The 20,136-nt window shown below is 39.6% G+C and overlaps 1 pseudogene; it reads left to right on the forward strand.

The window, feature by feature from the left end:
• The first annotated feature begins 1,222 nt into the window (after positions 1 to 1,222).
• On the forward strand, positions 1,223 to 1,562 carry LOC134486953 (large ribosomal subunit protein P1-like; annotated as a pseudogene).
• Positions 1,563 to 20,136: the final 18,574 nt, after the last annotated feature.

The following is a 20,136-nucleotide window of genomic DNA, read 5'->3' on the forward strand; positions in this document are numbered from 1 at the left end:
AGAGATTCAGCAAAGAAGAATTTGTATATGGTCTCTGCAGTACTTGAGCAGGAGCCATTAGTCTCTGGAGGCCCCTTTAAGAAAGCAGACATAGTTCTCCCTTCTTGTCAACTGATCTTCACTTTTAGCCCACACCCTTTTTCTTCTGTAACATAGCTCTCCTTAACAGTGAGCTGCTCTAGGTTTGTGGGTAGATACTTTCTGGCAGACCCATACAGGCTTTCAGGAGAATTGACTTCTGGGTTATGAGATTGGATGAGATGGTCCTGTCTCACAGGTTGCAATACTTGAGAGAATGAGCCCTGCACCTCAACTGGGCAGCATAGTAGTACTGGGCCTGGTCAAGGGGGCATGGGTGAGCCAGCCCGAGGATAAGACTGAGGAAGAACTGGCCCTGCCATTCTTCTGCCATGAGGTACTGTGCGTGCTGGGATGATGCCCTCTTCTCTCACCATCTGTGCCAATTGGGAGAGCTGGTTCTTGGGGTTTGAGTGCGGGTGAGCTGGCGTAGAAGACATGAGAGCAAGAAAGCTGACCCTGCCTCCTGCTGAGGCTTCCTCCTGGTGGCATTGGGTAGGCTAGCTGAAGCAGTGCTAGAGAGCTCACCTTGGTGGCTCTAATAAGGCAAGCTCTGGGCTGACCAGCTTAGCTGCCACTCAGGCCCAAATCCAAGGCTCTGAGTTGGGCCAAAATCTGTATGACCTGCAAATGGTTAGGATGGTGGAAAAGGTCAGTCCTATTGATCCGAAGCTGCAGGATCTTCATGACACAGGGGAACAACAGGATAACCAGGAGGAGTCCTGGTGAGGATTCAATATTGATGGTGTCCCAGAAGCCAGAGATCTTGAACAAGATCAATGAATATTTGAAAGTAAAGATGTGTGGGCAGAGGAATATACTGCAGGGCACTTTGTATGCTTTGTTTTGTTTGTTTGTTTGTTTATCCATATTTTTATTTTAGTCAAAGGTTACAAGAACAAAGAGTAGATGTGTGAGGATGGGGAGATGAATGGGGCTGGGGTACATGATGGGAAACAAAGAATCAATAAATAAATACTATAATGCATCAAATGTTCCTAACATGTCACAGAACATTTCACCCAGACTTTTCTCAGCTGCCGCCAAGGTGCTTGGTCCTTCCGAGGAAGCTAAGTTGCATTGAGATGAGGCCCTCACTTCCTCCAGTGACTAGCACCATGCAGGCAGTCCATACACAACATACATGACTTTCATCTCTGAGCTCACCTGGATCTATTCTGCCTTTATCCTTCATGACAACAAGGTCATACAGGATAAGATCGATGCCCTCATTAAAGCAGCTGGTGTCAGTGTTGAACCTTTCTGGCCTGGCTTGTTTGCAAAGGTCCTGGCCAATGAATGTCAACATCGGGAGCTCATGTGCAATGTAGGGGCTGGTGGGCTTACTCCAGCATCTGGAGCTGTGCCTGCTGATGGTACTGCCCTATCTACCACTTGGTACCTCAGCTGAGGAGAAAGTGGAGGGAAAGAAGGAATAATCCAAGGAGTCAGAAGATGACATGGGCTCTGGTCTTTCTGACTAAACTGCTTTTGTTAACATGTCCAGTAAAGGGCTGAACCTATAAAAAAGAAAGGAAGGAAGGAAGGAAGGAAGGAAGGAAGGAAGGAAGGAAGGAAGGAAAGAAGGAAGGAAGAGAGGAAGGAAGAGAGGATGGGAAGGAGGGAGGAAAAAATGTTTCACCCAAACACCAAAGAGTAGATATTCCATTCAGCAGCCCATTTTAGTTTCTCTAAAATAAACCACATATTGAGACACAAACTAAATTTTAACAAATTCAGAAAAATTGAAATAACTCCATATATTCTGTCTGACCACAATGTAATAAAGCCTAAAATCAATAGTAAACAAATCTCTAGTAATTACACAAACTCATAGATATTGAATGATGAATGGGTAAAAGAAGAAAGAAAAAGAAAAAATATTCCTGGAACATAATGGAAATGAAAGCACAGCACAACAAAATCTATGGAACATGTTAAAATTAATCTGCTAAGAAAATAAAAAACTCTAAAGAAATGTGCCCACATTAAAAATCAGAAACAGCACAAATGATGCAACTCAAGAATCCAGTAAATGGGAATAAATAATAACATCAAAGCAGAAATTAATGAAATAGAAACAGAGAAAACAATACAAAGAATAAATTAATCTGGCTCTTTGATAGTACAAACAAGATTGACAGACCCTTAGCCTAACTAGCTAGAAGAAAGAGAAGATCCAAACTAATAGAATTGGAAATGAACAGGGATACGTCACCACATATGCTAAAGAAATTTAGAATGTTGTAGAGGAGTAATTTAAAACCTATACTCCAATAAGTTAGAAAATATTTTTAAATGGACAAAGGTCTAGATTCTTCCAAACCGCCAAAGTTGAACCAAGAAGAGATCAAAAACTTGGAGACCCATAACAAATAAGATAAAACAAACTAAGAAATGCTTTCTGACTAACAAAAACCCAGGCTCAGAAGGATTCACAGAAAAATCCTATCAAGCATTTGAAGGTTTGCAATTAATACTTTTAAAATTATTCCAAAAAACAAAAGTATAAAGACCATTTCAAAACTTCCCTGTGAAGTCAGTATTGTTCTAACACCAAAAGGAGGTAAAGATATAGCAGGAAACAATACTGCACATCAGTGTCTCCGTGAACATAAATGGAAAAAAAAATCTCGATAATATACTACAAACTGAATTCAGGCATATATCAGAAATATCATCCATCACAATAAAGTTGTCTTTAGAAGATTCAAGGATAGTTCAAGCCACATATGGTCAATAAATGTAAAAAAATCATATAAATGGTATATTTTCTCAATTATCAAAGATGTTAAAAATTGTTAGGGCCATTTCCAATAGCATTCTGATTTTCTGATTAAGACAGAATAGTTTTTCTCAAACTATTCATTTTGAGGGAACTTAGGTATAGCCGGAACCCCAGTACAACAAATAGGAAATCCACAAAATTGTCAAAAAAAAAGTGCTGAAAAGAGCACTATTCACGTGGACTCAAAGGAAAGAATGCTGTTAAAATGAGCTCCCCAAGCCCCACACATTCCATAAATGATAAGAAAGTTGATGGTGTATTCAGCTTATATGAACCACTTGATCAAACTGTGAAAAACACAATGTGTTCTGTCAATAGAAGAGCGGAGGTAAGAACATGGAGAACCAAGATTAAGAAAACCATATCCTAGTAACTAAACAACCCTGGTAGGAGAATATGGCATACCACTGGAGGAAGTGCCCAGAGCACTTAAAGGACTGTATGGATCATGCACTGATGTTTGCCTCATACTACTCCCTTCTCAGATATGAGGTCTCGTAGTTATATTTGCCCATAGCACCATTCTACATTACATGACTGTGGGAAATAACACTAACCCATGTAGTTAACAGATCTGTGCCAAGACAAATGGTCTCCCAGAAACTACTAGATGGAATCTTCATTTCCATCTAATGCAGGATCAAACAGTGAGCTGATGGACTTCAAGTCTGTGCCACACTGAAATGTGACAAAGGATGTAAATAGGTACGACCAGTGAAGAGACAGGAAAAGAATGACGGCAGGTTCTTTGAGGTTCCTACCATGAAGACAAAGAACTCATTCTCTAATACCCTTCCATCCTGAGGAGCTTCTGATTTGCTCTGAACATCTTGGTTGATTTCTTTTTTTTGTTGTTGATGATGTTTGTGGGTTTTTTCCTTTGAAATGGTTCTATTTTCATCATTGTGATTGTAATTCCTCACCATCCCATTTTCAATCCACTTAAAGCATTCCCAATGGGAAACAAACAAACAAACAAAAAAGGCAAGAGTTTGAGAAACAAAGAACATGGGGACAGATATCGGTCATCTCAATAGTTTTAGTCATACAGACAAATCTGTACTGGAAACTACCTACAAAAACGTATACATTAATGGAAAGTGTCTGAATTAGTCCAACCACACTTTGAATAGGCCCAGTGTAAACTGATAAACTATAGAGCCATGAATAGGTGAATGGTGGCTTGTCAAATCTCCTTTGGTGGTTTGTTGTACAATCAGAGAAAACTGGAGTATTTTAAAGGAATCAAGTTTAAAATGGAAATCTGAGACTTATTCTCTTCTACAATATGGGGCTAAGAAAAATCATATGAGGCACTCACAGTTAAACATCGTGTAAGCTGTGCTAGGGCCTTCTTATGCTGTACACCCTAGGCATTTTCCACCAGTCATACACTATAGGTTTCTTATATGACAGAAAAAAGGCATTAATGAATTGCTCATGTTGATAAAAAGAAGCCGAGTGCTTGGCCACAATATGAGGTTGTAAAATAGCTCTTTAAATTCTCTCTTGTAATACCCAGAAACAAGTGCCTACAAGAAAGAATTCTCTGGTGAACAACCAGTGGCTTGTTCTAGCCAGTGGTCTAGCAAATGTGAAGAGTTGGCCTGCTTTTTCTAAGAGTGATAAAAAGATTGGTAGAGGTAATGATGAGTCTTTAAACTCACCCTTCTCACCATTCAAAGTATGATTAACAAACCAAAAAGTAATCACAGGATGGAGGTATAATTCAAGGAAAGAGCTTTTGCCTAGTGTATACAAAACCATAGATTTCATCCTCAGCACCACAAAAACAAGAAGAATCTTCTAAAAATGCATTCAAAGAAATTCTTATCTAGTATGGTATTGCACCCAAAGAAATTCTTATCTCACAGCTGCCAGTAGAGTCTTCATAACACCATATTACAATCTTAAAGGTATCTGAAATACACCAAATACTCCACCATCTCATAAGGCCTCATGAAATAAAATTAAGGAGTAGAGAAAAAGTATGATTCTAAAAGGAAGGGTGCTACATATGTATACAGCATTATAACACCAGTTCTTCTGATTATCCTTTATCAATAAAACCGACATTTTCTTCCTAATGCTTTCAGAGACCCGCATGATGAAGTTTCTAAAAACATAGCTAGAAATAGACCTTCCTTGCCTAGGAACATGGGTATATAATAAAACACAAGATTCAATTATAGTTATAACATGGGCTAGGCACTGTGAGAAAATCAAGAACCAACTAGTGGGCGTGGTATACATAGTGTATTTACTAGTTTTGATGCCTGCATTTCTTCTTGGCATTTCATAAAATTCCTACTCTCTCAACCTCTAAATCCCAAAGAAAATTGAATAAATTAGAAAAAGAGAGAGGGGGGAAACTATTATAAGCTTCCAATAAGAATTAAAGCTCAACAACCAACAGATAGATTTTATGACTCAAGGAAACCTTCTGGTGTTAAGTTGAAAGGAAATGCAGAAAAAGCATCTGTATTTCTGAGAATCATGAAAAAAAATATTCCAGATGAATAGTTAGAGTCTAACAATCTTGTTTATGGCTAAGGTTATTTTAGAAGCTTCTCTGTGACTATTTCTGCTACTAATGGTGAATCATTCGTATATATAAAATAATATGAATAATTTAATATGCATAGGATATACACTTTATGCAAATCCTATAGTAGATATATCAAGAAATAAAAATTTGAAAGGAGAACAGTTTCCTGCAATGGGGATTATGACACATAAATTTGTGGTACCACTACCTTGTAGAAGCATCTTAACATTGTGTCATTAAAATTACTTGGTCATTTTTGGTGGTTCTGGAAACTACCTACAAAAACTTGTACATTAATGGAAACTGGCTGAATTAGTCCAACCATACTATGAATGGCTTTGGGCCACTTAGTAAAGGCTTTGGGCTTCAACTGCGTGCTAGTGAATCCAAGTTCCTCATCCTATAGATTATCTCAGTGAGGCTGTCAGTCAAAGAACTCACTCCCACAATGGCTGAACTCTTGAACAATGCCTTCATGTGATGGCTGGTATGATTCACATGCCTTTTTTAATGCATCTAGTGGTTGTGTACCAGTTGCAAGTGACTTAATCTCAACTTCAACTGCCTTAAACATGAAAGATGTGTGTTAGTCCATGCACAGGACCCAGTTCAGGATCTTTTGACCAGGAAAACCTTATTACTCACTAAATTCTATGAGTATCTGTACATCTCAACTAATAATTCTATTATTTGGAAGTTGTCTCTGGAAGTTATTTTGTCAGCCATAGATTCCCTACACAAAGGTGAGGTGACCACAGAAATGAATTCTAATAAACTAGCATCTCCAGTTAAGCTAGTAATCATGTTGTGTCCTTTGACCCATTCCATAACCTATCATCCTGCTCTGAACCCTAGGGAGCTGTCTGTAACAGTCTACATACAGATATACCTGTGAATTCTAGCTCTGGGCTGTATTTGACCAAAAACAAGTCAGAGGAGGAGGAGGAGGAGGAGGAGGAAGAAGAGGAGGAGGAGGAGGAGGAGGAGGAGAAAGAGGAAGAGGAGGAGGAGGAGGAAGAGGAGGAGGAGGAGGAGGAGGAGGAGGAGGAGGAGGAAGAGAGGAAAATGAGACCAAACCATCAGTTGATCTGAGTCCTTCACTACAAGGTAACTCTGCGCTAGTTGCCTACTATAACAAAGGTGGCCTTTCTACAGGATTCTTAGTCTGACTATTTGTGATGGCCAGAGTCTGTTAGCTCCTCCTCCCTTATAAACTCTCTAGGACACTGAACTATTTCTTATTGTCCCTTTCTACAAAGACTCTAATATTACTTCCTTTGTCTTCTAATTTCAATGTAATATCTCTTCTGATAGGTCACTGATTTATGAAACAATGGGAGGAGAATTTCTTTCCTGAGTGGTTCTAGTAAAATTTCAATGATAATAGTTTGAATTTCATAATAGAACTTTCTTTCTCTGATCAACTCCACTAACTGTGGCCAGGGAGGTTGAAGCACATTAATTGGCCAAATCTAGTTTTTAGGTATCCAGCCCTGATAATGCTGTCATTTCATAGATCTAGAGAGGCTGTAATGTGGACTCAGTTTGGGAGAGATGTTGTCGAGGCAAACCTGAATAGCAAGGCCCATAATTCAAATCCACCTGTGTCTATAAAACACACAAGTGTGTAGTCTCTATTCCTCAAGCAATTCTCATTGCTTCATTGGAAGCAATTGTTCATTGGAAGATGTCTTGTCAGTCATAGATTAAGATGCTAATGAAATGTCTCTAAATGGGTTCAATGGACCAAGTTCTCTTTCCAGTCTTCTTATATCTTTATAATCTATGGATCTGAATGGGCAACATTGGCTTATATCTTGATTAGTCACTGAATGTCACTATGACCTTAGACAAGTCAGCAAACCTTTCTGACCTTTTGTTTCTTTTGACGTAAAATATGAGCCAAATACTCTCTTGAGTCTGTTTGATATTTTAATCTTTTTTTTTCGGAGCTGGGGACTGAACCCAGGGCCTTGCTGTTTGATATTTTAAAATCCTGAATCTATGTTTGACTCAAGTTCAAAATTCTGGTAACTCATATTGCAAAGATCATATCAAGCTAAGGTCTCATCTCTCTCAAAAGTTAATATGATTAAAGCAATTTAAAAACACATACTCTAAAGCAAACACTGGGACCGCAACTTTAGAAATGACTGAAACTTTAACAATGGGGAAGGAAAATGCAGTTGGGTGACCCTGTACAGCATTGCCTCATGATGAATCCTGTATAGCACTGTCTCAGGGTGAATCCATCCTTCTGCTATCACACTCAATCCTGATTCTCTAAGGGTATGCTAAAAGCGTAGCAGTGGGGCTACCTCCTTCTGTTCTGCTTGTGGTTGGAACAGCACTTGGCTGACATTCCCACTAGGGCAGCAAGCCACAGAAGAATAATGGTCCACTAAAGATAGAGAAGTTAATGAGCACACAGGATTGCCAATGCACTCTATGCAGGTGACCGAGACCCAAGCTGAGTGCCATTTGCTTTGCATATATTTCAATATAACTCTGTACTTATTCCTTTTACAGTTTTCATAGAACTCTAGGTACCTCAGCCATGGCCTCAAACAGCAGCAATGAAATAAGTAATCAGCCTCTAAAATTAAAAAAAGAAAAGAAAAGAAAAGAAAAATAGAATAGATAACCAAGAAATCTAAACATCAGATGGAGTTATTTTAAAATAAGATTCACATTGCAGAAACATCATAAAGCTAAGGCCAATGACTTAGTTTTGTTTTCATTAGACTCTATTATTTTTCAGCCAAGGGCAAATGCTCATACAATGAGATAGTATTAAAATATATGAATGTAAATTCAAGAACTGCAGCAGAACAGGTGAATAATTTATAAGTATACCAAATGAATCAAATGCTCCTCCAACCACGATCAGTGTGCATGACTACACAAAGCCACATAATTGCACACAAATTATCCAGTTTCTAACTTGAGGCTCCAATATCAGTACTGGAAATTATTTACCAGTTATGCTTGGTTTTAGAGCAGAACTAGATTATTGCCATCATGAATTAGCAACTTGTTGGTATTTTTAAGAAGAATTTAAATATTTAGCATTGAAATGGACATGTTACCTATTCCGTATATGCATTGACCACACACACACCATGTTTGCATTTGCATTGTATTTATGTCTGTGTTTGAATGAATATGAAATTGTTTACCTTGCAATCAGAAAGATTTACAGAGAGTTCAAGGTTTTTATTTTTTGTTCTCTATAGGTAAAAGAATCATTTTTCAAAATGCATTCAGCCTGCACTGTTAATCTAACACATTCCACTAATAAGCGAAAATAAATCTAGGATAAAGTGGAGGGAAACGTAAGTTACCTCTCTTCTGTGACCGTGTAAACTTTGGCTCTGAAAATTGTACACACTCAACTAGCACACAGAATCTTCAGGGTCTTGAGCCCACATGGCCCTTGACACACAATGCTTTCGAAAAGTGAGTCATGACTAGGTAGAGAGCCAAACATTAAGAATATGGCTAAGATAAACCGGGGCTACATTTAGGATTTGTTCTTCAAGGAGGAAAGCATTGCGGAATACTGAGACTATGTTAGAGGATGAGAAAACAGCTCTATTTTTGTTATGAATCCTTTCAGGTCTTGCTCTTCCCCAAACCAAAGAGAACATTTATCAGAACGAGAAACATTTTGCCCATCTGACACCTGCTCACACGTGGTGGGAGAGTGGAAGAAAAAATAAAAACAGAAAATCTACCTTTAGAGATCCGTTGCTGAGAGTCTGACCTGTCACCTTCAGTCTGAACTTGTCCCAGATAGAAAGCAAGGAAATGGAGAAGAGCTTGGGTTACTCCATGTCTTCATTCACTCCACAGAGAGAATCCTTTAGCCTTCGCAGCAAAAGCAAACTTAGCAGTGGCAGTGTGCATTTCTCGAAACCCTTCTGTAGGCAGCGTGGCCTGTACAGAGAGAATGCACACACACATGCACACACACATGCACACACACACACACACACACACACACACAGAGAGAGAGACAGAGACAGAGACAGAGATAGAGACAGAGAGACAGACAGACAGAGACAGACAGAGACAGAGAGAGACCTCATAAAAAAGAGAAGGTGCAGAGAAGGCATACACTGAAATCTGGAACAAGGGAGACTTTGCAACCAAGAAATTGACTCGCTGAGTGACAAAGCTGTTTGCATGGAGAAGGTGGGACAGCAAGGCATGAACAGTTAAAGAGAGTTACAGGGCTTGAGTTATGGATGGGGGAAGACACCAGACACTGAGGAGCCAATATAACTGGATGAATGGATAACAGCAACTGGAAATCAAGTGCTGTTCCTTCCCCTTAAACCAATTGTTCCCAATTCTAACTACTCTTTAAAGTGTTCAACATTTTTAAGACTGTAGGTAACTTCTGTCTCCAGAGATTCTCATGCACTAGACTTAGACGAAGTACCCTGTGGCTGAGGGGCTTTCTTCATATGTGTTTTTCCTTTGACAACTGAAGTGGAAACTTGAGGATTCTTTGGAAAGTCTGACGGTGTTTTGCTGGGGCAAACACGTAAAGGAATATTTTGTTAAAGTGGACACAGGTGTGAAAGGCTAAGGCCAACTCAAAGAAATGTTTCACTGAGGCAGACACAGGAGAGAGGGTGTTCTGCTAAAGCAAGTACGTGAAAGGACACATGATGATTCTTTGCTAATGACATGTATGCATTGATCCACCTTACACGTTGTAGTTGAGCTGCATTTGTAGGGAGTCCATTAAAGAAAACACATAAAGGGCTGGAGACATGGCTCAGCCGTAAAGGCTAGGCTCACAACCAAAAATATAAGAAAACACATAAAAAATATCTGGTGGTATACTGTAGTTTCTTGCTGCTTCTGCAGACTCAGGCTCGGCACATGCTGAGGCAAGGCACATGGAGGACACGTGATGTTTGGAGGGTATAAATAGGACTCCACAGAACAGTGGAGGCAGAGCTTAACTTGCTGGTACAGCTACCTGTGAAATGCTTGTGGGTCTCTCATCTTTGCTGGTCTTCACTTCCCTGAGAGAGGCACAGTGGAGAACTTTGCCCAGTGTCCCTCTGGGTCCCTCCTGCTGATTATAAGCTGAGGCTGAGATTGGCTGTCTCTGCTAGATCATATCACTGCCATTGCTAACCCAACTTACTGAACTGCCCTGCTGGTGTGTCCATGCAGTGTTTGCAAGTAGATCGAGCTGCCGCTGCTAACCTGTGAACTGAACTGATGATTTCCAGACAACTCAGATTGGAGTTGCTCCAAAGAGCCTTTCTAAAGAGGTTGACTCCCCCATCCCGGGCACGATTCTTTCTTTTCCACTGCCTCTGGTGGGTGGTGGGCTACAAGGGAGGTTAAAGCATTCAAGAGCCATCACTTAAAATAAGGTTTGAAAAAAAATACAGACAAGTCTCTAGACAACCATAACATGAATCCAGGATTAAAACTCGTTGTTTATGTCACCACAGTCCACCAATGGAAAGAACAGGTACCACATTAAGAAGGATCCCGATATGTCTACAGTGTTTTGCAACCAGATTTCAAGTCATTATGCTTGAGAGACCATGCTTTATAACCCTAAGCTAGTGCCATCCAATTCTGCATACTCTAGAGTCTTCAACATAGAAGGCTAAGCAAGGAATCTTGCTGCATCTTGGAGAGAGCAGGCAGAACATTGCCTTGGACAGCAGTTCTCTTTGAAAACCAAACTATGCTGCTGCAAACCCCCACATGTTCTAAAGCACAAGATTAAGATTGCTCAAACTCTCTTGGCTACTGCAGTAGTCGTACCCATGCCCAAAACAAACGTTCCCAACTCTAGGGCAGACCAATTGAATCAAAATGTATTGTACAATGGTCCCGGGTGCTTTGTAAAGCCCTTGATAGTGAGGGTTGATGGGAGGGGCATGGGACATAATGTCAGAGGACAGATTACAGAAGCCTCGTCTCCCACTGTGTTTTATGGAAATACGAGTTTTATTTTTACAAAACACATTTTCATTACTATGGAATTATGCTTTCAAAAGCCTTCATGTTTGAGTTGATTATAAAATAGGAATACAGAAAACGAAAATATTTTTGCAAGTTATAATACAGAAGCATTTTCAAACTTTTATGTTTAAAAGAAAGCCAATTTTTATGAAGGAATTTTAAATAATTTCTTCCTGATTTTATAATTCATTTTGAAGAAAACGTGTACCTTTTACAAATGATGAGATAAAAATCCCAAGGCACTATTAGAACTATTAAAATGCTTTGTTTCCTACAACTAATACATGCTAATAAAATATTTCTAACCTTAAATATAGAACAACTAAACCACAGTTAAAGATTATATTTTTATTTGTCAATTAAGCATAAAATCTGGTAGTTATGCTGATTTGCATTTCTAGCAGCAAACGTGTAATAACTCATGTCTATCCATATCTTTGGGAGCACTTGCTCTTTTTAGTCCCCTTGGTAATCATATTTACTAGACTGAGGTGGGTCTCGTGGTAGTTTTGTTATTTCTCTGACGACTGATGATTATGAACATTTCTCATGTATTTGGTAACTATGTGTATGTCTTCTTTGTCTATTGTAGATCTACTGTCCTTTTGTCCCAATCCTATTATTTAATTCTTGTTCTTGATTTTGAGAGCTCTCTGTTATTTCTGCACATCCACTTCTTGTCAGATTCACAGTGTGCAAACTGTTTTTCCTTCATTTGAGGTTTGTGTCTGTACTCCGTTCTTTGCTTTGCAAACGCTTTTTATTTAAGTGTAACCCTTTATCTGTTTTGTTTCTTATGTGTTTTGAGGTCTTTTCTAAGAAAGCCTGTCTATCCAGTGTCCTGAAGCCTCCCACATATTTTCTTCTAGCCATCTCATAGCTTCAGGCCTTAAGTCTTTAAACACAGAAATGTAATAGGAATATGATTTTTGTCTTAATCTGAGGTATGGGGCTGCTTCAGACTGTCCACAGCAGCAGACTATGATTTGCCTCTTGCTCTAGCAGGGGTATGGTTTTGACAGTTGCAGAGAGTTTTTGTGAGTGTGCCACATTTGGAATTCTGGGGACTCTTGAGAGGGTACATAAATATTAGGGTCCTGAGAGGGGCAGTGGCTGCTGCCATGCTACTACCCCTGTTGCTACTGCTGGTGGCTGGTGACTGGTTACTGGTTGCTAGTTGCTGGTGACTGGTGGCTGGTGGCTGGTTGCTGGTGGTTGGTAGCTTGTGGTTGGTGGCTGGTTACTAGTTGCTGGTAGCTTGTGGCTGGTGGCTGGTTGCTGGTTGTTGGTGACTGGTGGCTGGTTACTGGTTGCTGGTTGAAGATATCTTGATGATGAAGATCAACATTGCCTCCAGGAACTTGATGCTCCTAATCACCACGAAGTAGTGTAAAAAGATTGATGCCCCTTTCTTCTCTAATCTTTGTTCTCTTCTACTTACTGTTATGGGGTTGGAAGGGATGATGGTAGAGAAGGGTGGTAGAAAAGGGGAACCCATATAATGGCCAAAAGTCTGGCTATAAGTGGTACCAAGACATAGTGCTCAGCAGAATGGAGAAACTGGTCTCTTATGCCATAGAAGATACAGCAGGGGAAAGAATGAATGGATGTTCTGTTTTAGGATGTCAGACAGATATCTACTATGGCTATGGCTGCTGAGCTATTCACAGCATTTCTCTAGGGTAGAGTAGGAAGGAGCTTTATCTGGGGTGGGGGGATTGCTTTTTCTTCTTCTTCTTCTTCTTCTTCTTCTTCTTCTTCTTCTTCTTCTTCTTCTTCTTCTTCTTCTTCTTCTCCTCTTCTTCTTCTTCTTCTTCTTCTCTCCTTCTCCACATCACCTGCCTCCTCCCCCTTCCTCCTCCTCCTTCTTCCTATATTCCATCTCAAAAAGGATGGGAATATGGCACAACAACTGGAAAAATTATGAGTGGAAATGGAAGACCAGAGAAACAAACATACAAAAAAAATGAACAGGAAAACCAAAAGGGCAACTCTATTCTCATTTCTTAAAGGTTCGGACCCAGTGTCTGAGACTGGGAGTTTCCCCAAGGAGGAAGCAAGAACAACTGTGCTTGAAGGCATCACAGCTCTGCTGTTGCCTTTGGTTTTCCACCCCTAGTCAGGGTGTAAGTCCATGTGTGTAGCTGGGGAAAGAGGAGTAGGCCAAGGCCGTGCAGGATAACAGGTTAAAGGAGAAATGAAGCAGTCCTTTTCAAGAAAAAAAAGGTTAAACTTGAACTAATTGCACCACAAAACAGGAGTGAGGTGGCTGGGATTACAAAATCACCATCATTTTTCTTCAGTAACTTTACACACAGCACATGTCTACTAATGTTACAGATCATGGTTATGACAAAATAGGGTGGTATCCTAAAGAAATTATAGATCCGAGGCATTTTTAATAGACCGTGATTTCCTACTGAATATACTCATCTTACATAAAACAAATTTTAAGTAACTGGACTGTCCAAATTAGAATTATTCTGTAAGACTGGATGGGGCTGGTAGTAACTGTGCTAAAAGCCATTCAGTAGTTATAGTAGTCAACATTGTGGAAGGAAGATGCTGCAAATATTGAAAAGAGAAATAGAGTGCAAGGGGAATTAATATTGTCAAAGATCAGTTGCTGGATGAAGAGAGGTACTCTGATCTAGAAAAACAGATTCAATTTGATGATGCCATAATATAGCAATGTTGTTTAATGTCTTTAAGAGCTTGGGATAAAGTTGAGGAGCCCAGGAAAAAGTTCCACCTCATTTACGAAGATTATATAAGGCTCTGGAGAAGTCTTCTCTGACTTTTGCCAAGATTAGTTTCAGCTGTGAACAAAGCTTATAAACACCATTATGCAAGGCAAGTGCTGAGAGAGTCCCTTGCCTGTGACAATGCTAATACCCAATGTAAAAGAGTTATTAGATTGTTAAAGGTATGGACATTGCCATTGTGTAAAGGGACACAACTTATACTGGTTCTCACAATTATCATGGTAACATATCGTAGGACAAGCTATTGCTAAGGGTCTCCAATGTCAAAATGCCCAGGGCTTCCAAAGCGGAAAATTCAGTCATTTGCAGAGAAACTGTGACTAAGCCACACTAAAGGTCTCAGATTTCAAAATGTCTGGGGAGTTAGCTGTGAGAAATACGGTACTTTCCTGCTGCTCCAGTGAACAATCTGTTTCCAGGGCCAATGGGATTTCAAATATCAAACAGAAAGAATGCCTAGGTTTCCCAGTATGCATAGGCATTGTGGCAAGAAATAGCACTGTACCAGTGAGTGTAGGTCCAAGAGAGATATCCAAGGCAATGTGGGGCCATTAGGAAATGAAATGTAGAACCTGAAGCAAAAAAAAAAAAAAAAAAAAAAAAAAGGCAGTTTCTCTCTTATCAGCCAGAAAATAAGAAGCAGGCAGAAAAACCGCAACTAAGAATTGCCTATCTCATGCATGCAAACCTCTTACCCTGTCCCCCAAACTTCAATGTTATAAAGCAATCACTGGAGTTTATGGTCCTTTGCCCTCAGGGACAGTAGAGATGATCTTGGGAGGAAGTAGATTGACCTCCCGAGAATTCATTGTGCATCCAGGCATTATAGATGGGAATTTCTAAGGAGAAATTAAAATTATGTCCCATGGCGGGGGTGGGGGGAGCAAATTGATACAGATGATATGATTGCTAGACTGCTATTATTTCCCTCCATTAAAGGAAAAACTGCTCCAGAAGAAAGAACAGGGGGCTTTGGAAGTGCTGAAAAATGTGTTTGTTGTAGCAAAGAGTGGTTAATGATCAGAGGCCAAAATTAAAATGGCAAGTAATAGAAGTTTTGGAGGATACAGAAGCTAATGTGACTATCATCATCCCCCACCTTCCTTCCCCAAAAAAGAATCTTGGAAATGAGAATAGCTACTTCAAAAGGTTCATACACGATTTCTAGGACCTGGAAAATTAGATAAAGTATCTAGTGTATTAAATGTGTGGGACTGAGAGGTCAAACAGGGAACTTAATACTTTATGTATCTGAGATAGACATAAGACATAAGTTTATGGGGAGGTGATCTTTTATGACAGTAGAGCACTCAAATTAATATTTCTGTAATCCCAGACACAGTACAAGATGAAATTATGGATGAAATGGTACATGCTCCTGGGGAAGGTATTGATATATGTCATCAAAGACAATCCCAGGCTGTGCCAGTTGTCCAAACACAGGAAATCCCAGGAATTGAGTTTCCAAATCTATGAGCAGAAACCACTGCTGAAATACCAATGACCTTATCCATAAATGGACAATCGCCTTAAGTTCTTAAAAGGCTGGTTCTATAATTACACATTTACTGGAAGTAATGGCTATTGTGAGGATACCTGTACAAATTAAGACTGACAATGGCCCTGCATATGTCTTCAGTAGAATGGAGCAATTCTTTGCATATTACAATATTAAGCACATTACAGGTATACCACACAATCCTACAGGACAGGCTGTCATCGAAAGATATAATCACACTTTAAAAGAGATGCTAATAGAACAAAATCAAGAATTAAAAATCCTCAGAGGTAGACTAAACAATGCTTTGGTAACTCTGGATTTTCCAAATACTAATGAGAAAGGAACAACAGCACCCAAGAGATACTGAATTATAGAAAAAAAAAGTCTATGGGATTAAGTCAGCCTATATTATATAAGGACATGTTAATATCAGAATGGAAGCCTGCTCAAGTCTTGCATTAGAGACATGGATTTGTTGGTTTCTATAGAAAATGAAAAGTTATGGACACCACCAAAGTTGATAAAGGTTAGAATTGAGCAGAAAATATCTCCTGAAAACGTTGGCCACTGATTTGAAAAGTGGTTAGTTCACTGAAAATGTCTCCATTTATAATTTCTTACTAAACACAGTCGAATTAGTGGCTTACAACAGGAAAGGGGAAACATAGTGAGAATTTTGGTTTCTTTAAACACAGAAATGTTATAGGAATATGTTTCTGTTTTAATCTCATGTGCAGGATATGGAACTGCTTCAGATTGTCCACAAAGAGCAGTTTGCCTCATACACTAGCAGGGGTGTGGTTTTGACACCTGCAGATAGTTTTTGCAAGTGTATGATGTTTGGAATTCTGGGGACTCTTGAAATGGACTACAACTGCTGCTGCTAGTGGTGGTTGCTGGTTGCTGGTTGCTGGTTGCTGGTTGCTGATTGCTGGTTGCTGATTGCTGGTTGCTGGTTGCTGGTTGCTGGTTGCTGGTTACTGGTTGCTGGTTGCTGTTGCTGGTTGCTGTTGCTGGTTGCTGGTTGCTGGTTGCTGGTTGCTGGTTGCTGATTGCTGGTTTCTGATTGCTGGTTGCTGGTTGCTGGTTGCTGGTTGCTGGTTGCTGATTGCTGGTTGCTGGTTGCTGGTTGCTGATTGCTGGTTGCTGGTTGCTGGTTGCTGGTCACTGGTTGCTGTTGCTGGTTGCTGTTGCTGGTTGCTGTTGCTGGTTGCTGTTGCTGGTTGCTGTTGCTGGTTGCTATTGCTGCTTGCTGCTTGCTGCTTGCTGTTGCTGGTTGCTGGTTGCTGCTTGCTGGTTGCTGTTGCTGGTTGCTGGTTGCTGTTGCTGGTTGCTGATTGCTGGTTGCTGGTTGCTGGTTGCTGGTTGCTGTTGCTGGTTGCTGATTGCTGGTTGCTGGTTGCTGGTTGCTGGTTGCTACTGCTGGTTGCTGGTTGCTGGTTGCTGGTTGCTGTTGCTGGTTGCTGGTTGCTGCTTGCTGTTGCTGCTTGCTGGTTGCTGGTTGCTGTTGCTGGTTGCTGGTTGCTACTGCTGGTTGCTGCTTGCTGCTTGCTGCTTGCTGTTGCTGCTTGCTGGTTGCTGCTTGCTGCTTGCTGGCTGGAGGTATCCTGATGGTGAAGATCAACATTGTTCCCAAGGAACTAGAAATCCCTAATCAGGGGCAAGTAGTCTAAAGACATTGATACCCCTTTCCCTGATAATCTTCTTTCTCTCCTACCTAGTGTTGGTTGCTGAAAGAGATAAGGGTTGAGAAGAGTGAAAGAAGGGAACTCCTAAAATTGCCAAAATTCTGGCTATTTTTGGTCAGTTTTGAGATGATGATTTTCATTGCACAGTCAAGAAGAATTCTTTCAATAATGGCAATATTAGAATTTGTTTCCAAAATTTTATAGGTCTAGGTTTGGATATCAAATTCTTCCTAACCCAGTGTTTTAAGCAGTGATGAAGCTCTGACTGTCATAATGGGCTATTCTGCAGTGTGTGTGACGCTACTCAGAAGATCACAACTAATTGGCAACTAAAGAACCAGGGTGGAAAAAGAGCTAAAAATGAAGTCCCCATAGCCAGAAGAACCCACAGAGAACATTTTTCCACATCTCTTCCCCTCCTGGAATGAGAGTGATCTAGCACATTCCTCAAAGCCACGCAGAGGGGACCAGCAGGATTTTCAACTGTCTCTCTTTATTCTGAGCACACCTACAGAGTAGTGATTGTTGACTGACACAGCACAACCATGTCAGCTACCCCAAACATATCAGGAGTACAGGAGAGAAGGTAACACAGTCTCACACAGCAAGCGAATGAGGACTAAAGGTTCACATCAAGCCATAAAAGACACGTTATTTATCCTAAATTCATTCATTGACAGATTCTAATAGAAACATAAATCTAAAAATATGTGTTAAGGTGTTTTTTATGTGAGTGAATTAAACAAGACTTCAAAGATAAAAGAAATGTTTTCTTTGTGTTTTAACTGTTTCTTGTATTTTTTGAGATTACAGTATAATTACATCATTTCCCAATTCCCTTTCCTCCCTTCAAATTTTTCCATATACCCATATTTTTCAAATTCATGATTTTTTTCTCATTAAATATAAGATAATAGAATTTCATTATAATTGTAAATTATTTGTGGCTAATATCCCTGACATACTAAAGACATAATTTATGAAAATACTATAACCTAACTGTGCAGTTTCCTTTTATTCCCTGTTTTTGAGCAAATTTTCTGAATTTTTGGGCTTTTGATTTGATTTAGAATTTCCTATGTGATGAGTTCAGGAGTGGAGGAAGTCCTAAATGAATGATATCTTTGGTGAATATATGCTACTGACATGTGCATATTTATGTCAAGAACTATACAGACATGATAAAATGGCCAACCGCCCCCCCCCCCGACACACACATACACACTCTCAGGGTGAAGCTCAGAGGGTGACTAAGAATTCCTCTTATGATGTCTGGATGTTGATAATGTGTGGGAAAAAATGTGCACCATAGCTTTCTCCTACTGGATGTGTAAGGCCCACAGACTGCTCCCTACAGAAGCTCCTCCCACAGAGCTTAGATAAACATGCCTCCTTGTTCTTGTTTATCTGTATGCAATAATACCACTTCTCTGCTCAACCATTTGTAATAAACATGCTGAACTTCTAGAGTCCTACAATGTCTCCATCAGAGAACCCAGTCCATTGGATCCCAGCTCTGCTGTTTTTCTGTGTGTGCTGCCATTTCTTCATTCCCTTGTCACCCCTAGCCAGGTAAACCCCTGGAAACCACCTTGGCACATCAATTTATATTTACATCATTTTTTTACCTCCTTTCCCCCCATCTGACTCTTTTCCTAAGTCCCACACATGTACTTCTTTCTCAGATCCATGACCTCTTCTTCCTTATATGTTGCTGTTGTTGGTGGTGGTGATAGTGGTGTTATGTGTGTGTACATGTGTACATGTAATTACAGCCTACTGAGCCCATTTGGTGATATGTGTGTGTGTGTTTGTGTGTGCGTGCATGTGTATATTATATGTAATTACAGCTTACTGAGCCCATTTAGTGTTGCTCATATCTGTATTTGTTAAGGACTGGTTGCTATCAAATATGGCCTCTTCTCCCTATAAAGGAGACTGATTAGTCCTCTCTCAGCAGCCATTAGTTGCCTTGTGAGATTTCCCCATCTGCACTGGCATGTCAAATGATGTGATTCCAGTCTTGTTTAAGGAACAATATTTTTGAGAGTTTATGGGGTAGCTTCTCTGTTATGTATAAAATACTCTATCTCACAACCTGTTCCCCTGACTCTTAAAATCTTTCTGACCCCTTCTTCTGCGATGTTCCCTGAGCCTGAAGTATGGGGTTTTTTTGTTTGTTTGTTTGTTTGTTTGTTTTTGTAGTTGTATCCATTGGTTTGGACACCTGGTCAATGGTTCTGTGCATTTTGGACAGTTGTAGATTTCTATAACTTATTTAATGACTTATTCAGTAGTAATAAAGGATTACACAGTGGTCCTGAGTCCTTGTAACCCTTAAGTTCCCATTAATGATAGAAAACTCACACTTCAGAGTCAGAAACAATTAAAATAATAAATACAAATTACGAAATTAAAATTATATTTTTAAAGATTTGTGAATAATATATATAATATTCAAATGCTGTAACAAACTTATGTGATATAACACAAAAAGGTAATAGAATTCCCACCAAAAATCTCTACCAACCAATTAAATTTCATTGTACAATTATCACTTATTTATATTGATTTTATGATAAACAAAAAAGATTGGTATCACTGTTCATATATAAATTACTTAAACCTGTGCCCAAATTTGATATTAATATAAATTTTTGACTGTAGTAAAATATTTTTCACCTGCCATTTCTATCTGCATATATATGTATTATATGACATAAATTGATGGATATTTCGTATCAACTTAGAAATAAAAGGCA

The sequence above is a fragment of the Rattus norvegicus genome, chromosome 5 (assembly GCF_021556685.1).
Source record: "Rattus norvegicus strain SHRSP/BbbUtx chromosome 5, alternate assembly SHRSP_T2T, whole genome shotgun sequence".
Classification (NCBI taxonomy): Eukaryota; Metazoa; Chordata; class Mammalia; order Rodentia; family Muridae; genus Rattus; species Rattus norvegicus.